Below are 8,793 nucleotides of genomic sequence, written 5' to 3'. Positions count from 1 at the left end.
GCAGGAGCAAGGACAAGGACATTCTTGTTGAAGCAGATCCTGAACCTGAAAAGACTCTGAAGAAGAAGCTAAGAGAAGCTAAAGCACAACAATCCAGAGAAAACCTTACAGAGAATCTCGAAAAAAAGAGAGATATGGCCGAACCCAATAACAAAGACAAAGGTGTAAGAAGGATGCTTGGTGATTATATTACACCTAATTCTAATTTTTATGGAAGAAGCATCTCAATCCCTGCCATTGGAGCAAACAATTTTGAGCTGAAGCCTCAACTAGTTACTCTAATACAACAAAATTGCAAGTTTCATGGACTTCCATCAGAAGATCCCTATCAGTTTCTAACTGAGTTCTTGCAGATCTATGAGACTGTTAAGACTAATGGAGTAGATCCTGAAGTCTACAGGCTCATATTTTTCCCTTTTGCTGTAAGAGACAGAGCTAGAGCATGGTTGGACTCACAACCTAAAGATAGCCTGGACTCTTAGGATAAGCTGGTCACGGCCTTCTTGGCTAAGTTCTTTCCTTCTCAAAAGCTGAACAAGCTTAGAGTGGATGTTTAGACATTCAAACAAAAAGATGGTGAATCCCTCTATGAAGCTTGGGAAAGATACAAGCAGATGACCAAAAAGTGTCCTTCTGACATGCTTTCAGAGTGGACCATTTTGGATATATTCTATTATGGTCAATCTGAGTTTTCTAAGATGTCACTGGACCATTCTGCAGGTGGATCCATTCACCTAAAGAAAATGCCTGTAGAAGCTCAAGAACTCATTGACATGGTTGCAAATAACCAATTCATGTACACCTCTGAGAGGAATCCTGTGAGTAATGAGACGCCTCAGAAGAAGGGAGTTCTTGAAATTGATGCTCTGAATGCCATATTGGTTCAGAACAAAATGTTGACTTAGTAAATCAACATGATTTCTCAGAGTCTGAATGGATTGCAAAATGCATGCAACAGTACTAAAGAGGCAACTTCTAAAGAAGAAGCTTATGATCCTGAGAACCCTGCAATGGCAGAGGTGAATTACATGGCTGAACCCTATGGAAACACCTATAATTCTTCATGGAGAAATCATCCAAATTTCTCATGGAAGGATCAACAAAAGCCTCAACAAGGCTTTAATAATGGTGGAAGAAACAGGTTTAGCAATAGCAAGCCTTTTCCATAATCTTCTCAGCAACAGACAGAGAATTCTGAGGAGAGTCCTCTAGCTTAGCAAACATAGTCTCTGATCTATCTAAGGCCACTTTAAGTTTCATGAGTGAAACAAGGTCCTTTATCAGAAATTTTGAGGCACAAGTGGGCCAGCTGAGTAAGAAAGTCATTGAAACTCCTACTAGTACTCTCCCAAGCAATACAGAAGAGAATCCAAAGAGAGAGTGCAAGGCCATTGATATTATCAAAATGGCCGAATCCAAGGAGGAAGGGGAGGACGTGAATCCCAATGAGGAAGACCTCATGGGACGTCTCCCAGGCAGAAAGGAGTTCCCTATTGAGGACTGGTGCACGAAACTGTGATCATCAACAATGGTGCCAAAAACTTGGTAGCGCTCTCAAATGTGAATCACACTTAGTCACAACTCCGTAACTAACCAGCAAGTGCACTGGGTCGTCCAAGTAATACCTTACGTGAGTAAGGGTCGATCCCATGGAGATTGTTGGTATGAAACAAGCTATGGTCATCTTGTAAATCTCTGTTAGGCAGATAATAAATGTTATGGAGTTTTTGAATAGTAAATAAATAAAACAGAAATTAATGATAGAGTTACTCATGTAATTCAATGGTGGGAATTTCAGATAAGTGCACAGAGGTGCTGTGTTCCTTTTGAATCTCTGCTTTCCTATGCTTTCATCCAATCCTTCTTACTCCTTTCCATGCAAGCTGTATGAAGGGCATCACCGTTGTCAATGGCTACATCCCATCCTCTCAGTGAAAATGGTTCAAATGCTCTGTCACAGCACGACTAATCATCTGTCAGTTCTCGATCCTGTCGGAATAGAATCCCTTGATTCTTTTGCGTTTGTCATCACACCCAACAATCGCGATTTCGAAGCTCGTCACAGTCATTCAATCCTGAAATCCTACTCGGAATACCACAGACAAGGTTAGACTTTCCGGATTCCCATGAATGCTGCCATCAATTCTAGCTTATACTACGAAGATTCTGATTAAGGAATCCAAGAGATATGCGCCCGGTCTAAGGTAGAACGGAAGTGGTTGTCAGTCACGCGTTCATAGGTGAGAATGATGATGAGTGTCATGGATCATCACATTCATCATGTTGAAGTGCAACGAATATCTTAGAATAAGAACAAGTGGAATTGAATAGAAAATAGTAGTAATTGCATTGAAACTTGAGGTACAGCAGAGCTCCACACCCTTAATCTATGGTGTGTAGAAACTCCACCATTAAAAATACATAAGTGATGAAGGTTCAGGCATGGCCGAATGGCCAGCCCCCAAAACATGATCAATAGTCTCCTAAGATGAATAATAAAATAAAACTGAGACCAAATATATCTAATACAATAGTAAAATATCCTATTTATACTAGACTAGCTACTAGGGTTTACAGAAATAAGTAATTGATGTAGAAATCCACTTCCGGGACCCACTTGGTGTGTGCTTGGGCTGAGCTTGAGCTTTACACGAGCTGAGGCTTCTTTTGGAGTTGAACACCAAGTTGTAACATGTTTTTGGCATTCAACTCTGGTTCATGACGTGTTTCTGGCGTTTGACTCCAGAATGCAGCATGGAACTGGCGTTGAGCGCCAGTTTACGTCATCTAATCTCTAATAAAGTATGAACTATTATATATTGCTGGAAAGCTCTGGATATCTACTTTCCAACGCCATTGAAAGAGCGCCATTTGGAGTTCTGTAGCTCTAGAAAAGCCATTTCGAGTGCAGGGAGGTCAGAATCCAACAGCATCAGCAGTCCTTTGTCAGCCTTTTATCAGAGTTTTGTTCAGGTCCCTCAATTTCAGCTAGAAATTACCTGAAATCATAGAAAAACATACAAACTCATAGTAAAGTCTAGAAATGTGAATTTAGCATAAAAACTAATGAAAATATCCCTAAAAGTAGCTAGATCCTACTAAAAACTACCTAAAAACAATGCCAAAAAGCGTATAAATTATCCGCTCATCACAACACCAAACTTAAATTGTTGCTTGTCCCCAAGCAACTGAAAATTAATTAGGATAAAAAGAAGAAAATATACTATAAATCCCAATATATCAATGAATATTAATTCTAATTAGATGAGCAGGACTTGTAGCTTTTTGCCTCTGAATAGTTTTGGCATCTCACTTTTTCCTTTGAAGTTTAGAATGATTGGCATTTATGGGAACTTAGAATTTCAGATAGTGTTATTGATTCTCCTAGTTAATTTTGTTTATTCTTGAACACAGCTACTTTTATGAGTCTTGGCCGTGGCCCTAAGCACTTTGTTTTCCAGTATTACCACCAGATACATAAATGCCACAGACACATGACTGGGTGAATGTTTTCAGATTGTGACTCAGCTTTGCTAGAGTCCCCAGTTAGAGGTGTCCAGAGCTCTTAAGCACACTCTTTTTGCTTTGGATCACAACTTTAACCACTCAGTCTCAAGCTTTTCACTTGGACCTGCATGCCACAAGCACATGGTTAGGGACAGCTTGATTTAGCCGCTTAGGCCTGGATTTTATTTCCTTGGGCCCTCCTATCCATTGATACTCAAAGTCTTGGATCCTTTTTACCACCCTTGCCTTTTGGTTTTAAGGGCTATTGGCTTTTTCTGCTTGCTTTTTCTTTTTCTTTCTAAATTTTTTTCGTCCCTTTTTTTCGCAAGCTTTTGCTTTTTCACTGCTTTTCCTTGCTTCAAGAATCAATTTTCATGATTTTTTAGATTGTCAATAACATTCTATTTGTTCATCATTCTTTCAAGAGCCAACAATTTTAACATTCATAAACAACAAGATCAAAATTATGCACTGTTCAAGCATTCATTCAGAAAACAAAAAGTATTGTCACCACATCAATATAATTAAACTAAATTCAAGGATAATTTCAAAATTCATGTACTTCTTGTTCTTTTGTATTAGAAACATTTTTCATTTAAGAGAGGTGAAGGATTCATGGAATTATTCATAGCCTTAAGACATAGTTACTCAATACTAATGATCATGAGGTAGAGACACAAAACATAAACACACATATAGCATAAAAACCGAAAAAGAGAAAAATAAGAACAAGGAATGAATCCACCTTAGTGATGGTGGCACTTTCTTCTTGAAGAACCAATGATGTCCTTGAGTTCTTCTATGTCTCTTCCTTGCCTTTATTGCTCCTCCCTCATTGCTCTTTGATCTTCTCTAATTTCATGGAGAATGATGGAGTGCTCTTGATGTTCCACCTTTAATTGATCCATATTGTAACTCAAATCTTCTAGAGAAGTGTTGAGTTGTTCCCAATAGTTGTTGGGAGGAAAGTGCATCCCTTGAGGCATCTCTGGGATTTCTTGGTGATGAGCTTCCTCATGCGTCTCTTGGGTTCCATGAGTGGGCTCTCTTGTTTTCTCCATTCTTTTCTTAGTGATGGGCTTGTCCTCCTCAATGGAGATGTCTCCTTCTATGATGACTCCAGCTGAGTAACATAGATGGCAAATAAGATGAGGAAAAGCTAGCCTAGCCAAAGTAGAGGGCTTATCTGCTAATTTGTAGAATTCAAGGGAGATAACTTCATGAATTTCTACTTCCTCTCCAATCATGATGCTATGGATCATGATGGCCCGATCCACAGTAACTTCAGATCGGTTGCTAGTGGGGATGATGGAGCGTTGGATGAACTCCAACCATCCTCTAGCCACAGGCTTGAGGTCCAATCTTCTTAGTTGAACCGGCTTACCTTTGGAGTCTCTTTTCTATTGAGCTCCTTCCACACATATGTCCATAAGGACTTGGTCCAACCTTTGATTAAAGTTGACCCTTCTACTGTAGGGGTGTGCATCTCCTTGCATCATGGGCAAGTTGAATGCCAACCTCACATTTTTCAGACTAAAATCTAAGTATTTCCCCCGAACCATTGTAAGATAGTTCTTTGGATTCGGGTTCATACTTTGATCATGGTTCCTAGTGATCCATGCATTGGCATAGAACTCTTGAACCATTAAGATTCTGACTTGTTGGATGGGGTTGGTTAGAACTTCCTAACCTCTTCTTTGGATCTCATGTCGGATCTCCGGGTACTCATTTTTCTAGAGCTTGAAAGGGACCTCGGGGATCACCTTCTTCTTGGCCACAACATCATAGACGTGGTCTTGATGGGCTTTGGAGATGAATCTTTCCATCTCTCATGACTCGAAGGTGGAAGCTTTTGTCTTCCCTTTCCCTTTTCTAGAGGTTTCTCCGGCCTTAGGTGCCATCAATGGTAATGGAAAAACAAAAAGCTTATGCTTTTACCACACCAAACTTAAAATATTGCTCGCCCTTGAGCAAGAGAAGGAAGAAAAGAAGAAGAAGAAGAAGAGAAATTATGGAGGAGAGTAAGGGAGGTGTATTCAGCCAAGGTGTAGAAGAAGGGGTTGGGTTGTGTGAAAATGAAGGAGAATGGAGGGGTTTATATAGTGAGGGGAGAGAGAGTAGGTTCGGCCATTTAGGGTGGGTTTGGGTGGGAAAGAAATTTGAATTTTGAAGGTAGGTGGGGTTTATGGGGAAGAGTGGATGGATGTGAGTGGTGAAGGGGGTGATTGGGAAGAGAGATTGAGGTGATTGGTGAAGGATTTTGGGGAAGAGTGTTTATTGGAAAGAGAGGATGAATGTTAAGAAGAGGGGAGAATATGGTAGGTGGGGATCCTGTGGGGTCCACAGATCCTGAGGTGTCAAGGATTTACATCCCTGCACCAATTAAGCATGTATAATGCCTTTGCATGCAATTCTGGCGTTTAAACGCCGAGGTGATGCATGTTCTGGGCATTCAACGCCCATGTGCAGCATGTTTCTGGTATTGAATGCTAGTTCCAGGCTTTTTTCTGGCGTTCAGCATTAGCTCTCCTCAGGGTGCATTCCTGGCGTTTGAATGCCAGGATGTTGCTTGTTTCTGGCATTCAACGCCAAATCCATGCTCTGTTTCTGGCGTTGAACGCCAGCCAGATGCTCCTTACTGGCGTTTAAACGCCAGTAAGTCCTTCCTCCAGGGTGTGATTTTTCTTCTGCTGTTTTTGATTTTATTTTTAATTTTAATATTTTTTTCGTGACTCCACATGATCATGAACCTAATAAAACATAAAAGAACAATGAAAATAAAATAAAATTAGATAAATAAAAATTGGGTTGCCTCCCAATAAGCGCTTCTTTAATGTCAATAGCTTGACAGTGGGCTCTCATGGAGCCTCACAGGTGACCAGGTCAATGTTGTAGACTCCCAATACCAAACATAGAGTTTGGATGTGGGGATTCAACACCAAACTTAGAGTTTGATTGTGGGGGCTTTGTTTGACTCTCTACTGAGAGAAGCTTTTCATGCTTCCTCTCCATTGTTAAATAAGAAGATCCTTGAGCCTTAAACACAAGGTAGTCCCCATTCAACTGAAGGACTAATTCTCCTCTGTTAACATCTATCATAGCTCATGTTGTGGCTAGGAAAGGTCTTCCAAGGATGATGCATTCATCCTCCTCCTTCCTAGTGTCTAAGATTATGAAATCAGCAGGGATGTAAAGGCCATTAACCTTTACTAATACGTCTTCTACAAATCCATAAGCTTGTCTTACTGACTTGTCTGCCATTTGTAATGAAAATAAGGCAGGCTGTACCTCAATGATCCCTAGCTTCTCCATTACAGAGAGTGGCATAAGATTTATACCTGACCCCAGGTCACACAGAGCTTTTTCAAAGATCATGGTGTCTATGGTGCAGGGTATTACGAATTTGCTAGGATCTTGTCTCTTTTGAGGTAAAGTTTGCTAAACCCATGTATCTAGTTCACTAATGAGAAAGGTAGGTTCACTTTCCCAAGTCTCATTACCAAATAAATTGGCATTCAGCTTCATGATAGCTCCTAGATATTGAGCAACTTGCTCTCCAGTTACATCTTCATCTTTTTCAAAGGAAGAATAGTCTTCAGAGCTCATGAATGGCAGAAGGAGGTTTAATGGGATCTATATGGTCTCTATATGAGCCTCAGATTCCCTTGGGTCCTCAATAGGGAACTCCTTCTTTCTTGAGAGACGTCCCATGAGGTATTCCTCATTGGGATTCATGTCCTCTCTTTCTTCTCTAGGTTCGGCCATGTTGATTATATCTTATGGCCTTGCACTCTCTTTATGGATTCTCTTCAGTATTGCTTGGGAGAGTACTAGGAGGAGTTTCAGTGATTTTCTTACTCAGATGGCCTACTTGTGCTTCCAAATTTCTGATGGAGGACCTTGTTTCACTCATGAAACTTAAAGTGGTCTTAGACAGATCAGAGACTAAATTTGCTAAGTTAGAGGTACTCTGTTCATAATTCTCTGTCTGTTGCTGAGAAGATGATGAATAAGACTTAATATTACTGAGCCTATTTCTTCCACCATTTTTAAAGCCTTATTGAGGCTTTTGTTGATCCTTCTATGAGAAATTTGGATGATTTCTCCATGATGAATTATAGGTGTTTCCATAAGGTTCACCCATATAATTTACCTCTACTATTGTAGGGTTCTCAGGATCATAAGCTTCTTCTTCAGAAGATGCCTCTTTAGTACTGTTGGATGCATTTTGTCATCCATTCAGACTTTGAGAAATCATGTTGACTTGCTGAGTCAACATTTTGTTCTGAGCCAAAATGGCATTCAGAGCATCAATTTCAAGAACTCCCTTCCTTTGAGGCGTCCCATTATCACGGAATTCCTCTCAGAAATGTACATGAACTGGTTATTTGCAACCATATCAATAAGTTCTTGAGCTTCTGCAGGCATTTTCTTTAGGTGAATGGATCCACCTGTAAAATGGTCTAATGACATCTTAGAGAACTCAGATAGACCATAGTAGAATATATCTATCATGGTCCATTCAGAAAACATGTCAGAAGGACATTTTTTGGTCATCTGTTTGTATCTTTCCCAAGCTTCATAGAGGGATTCACCATCTTTTTGTTTAAAGGTCTGAACATCCACTCTAAGCTTGCTTAGCTTTTGTGGAGTAAAGAACTTAGCCAAGAAGGCTGTGACCAACTTATCCCAGGAGTCCAGGCTATCTTTAGGTTGAGAGTCCAACCATGCTCTAGCTCTGTCTCTTACAGCAAAAGGGAAAAGCATAAGCCTGTAGACTTCAGGATCTACTCCATTAGTCTTAACAGTCTCACAGATTTGCAAGAACTCAGTTAAAAACTAGTAGGGATCTTCTGATGGAAGTCCATGAAACTTGCAGTTCTGTTGTATTAGAGCAACTAGTTGAGATTTCAGCTCAAAATTGTTTGCTCCAATGGCAGGAATTGAGATGCTTCTTCCATCAAACTTGGACGTAGGTGTAGTGTGATCACCAAGCATCCTTTTTGCATTATTGTTGTTGGGTTCGGCTGCCATCTCCTTTTCTTGTTCGAAAATTTCAGCAAGGTTGTCTTTGGATTGTTGTAATTTAACTTCTCTTAGTTTCCTCTTCAGAGTCCTTTCAGGTTCTGGATCAGCTTCAACAAGAATGCCTTTTTCCTTGTTCCTGCTCATATGAGAAAGAAGAGAATAGAAAAGGAAGAGGAATCCTCTATGTCACAGTAAAGAGGTTCCTTATTATTAGTAGAAGAAGAAAGGGAATAAGAGTGAAGAAGAATGGAGAATCCA

The 8,793-nt window shown here is 40.1% G+C and overlaps 2 non-coding genes across 2 annotated transcripts; one reads left to right on the top strand and one right to left on the bottom strand.

The window, feature by feature from the left end:
• Positions 1-536: 536 nt before the first annotated feature.
• LOC112798611 (small nucleolar RNA R71) lies at positions 537-644 on the bottom strand. Its single transcript, XR_003200216.1, has one exon. It is a non-coding gene; the product is annotated as a small nucleolar RNA R71 (small nucleolar RNA).
• A 7,394-nt stretch (positions 645-8,038) lies between these two features.
• On the top strand, positions 8,039-8,142 carry LOC112799209 (small nucleolar RNA R71). Its single transcript, XR_003200785.1, has one exon. It is a non-coding gene; the product is annotated as a small nucleolar RNA R71 (small nucleolar RNA).
• The last annotated feature ends 651 nt before the right edge of the window (positions 8,143-8,793 follow it).

This window comes from Arachis hypogaea, chromosome 4, assembly GCF_003086295.3.
Source record: "Arachis hypogaea cultivar Tifrunner chromosome 4, arahy.Tifrunner.gnm2.J5K5, whole genome shotgun sequence".
Taxonomy (NCBI): domain Eukaryota; kingdom Viridiplantae; phylum Streptophyta; class Magnoliopsida; order Fabales; family Fabaceae; genus Arachis; species Arachis hypogaea.
Note: the sequence above shows the minus strand (reverse complement) of the source record. Positions and strands in the feature narration are given on the sequence as shown.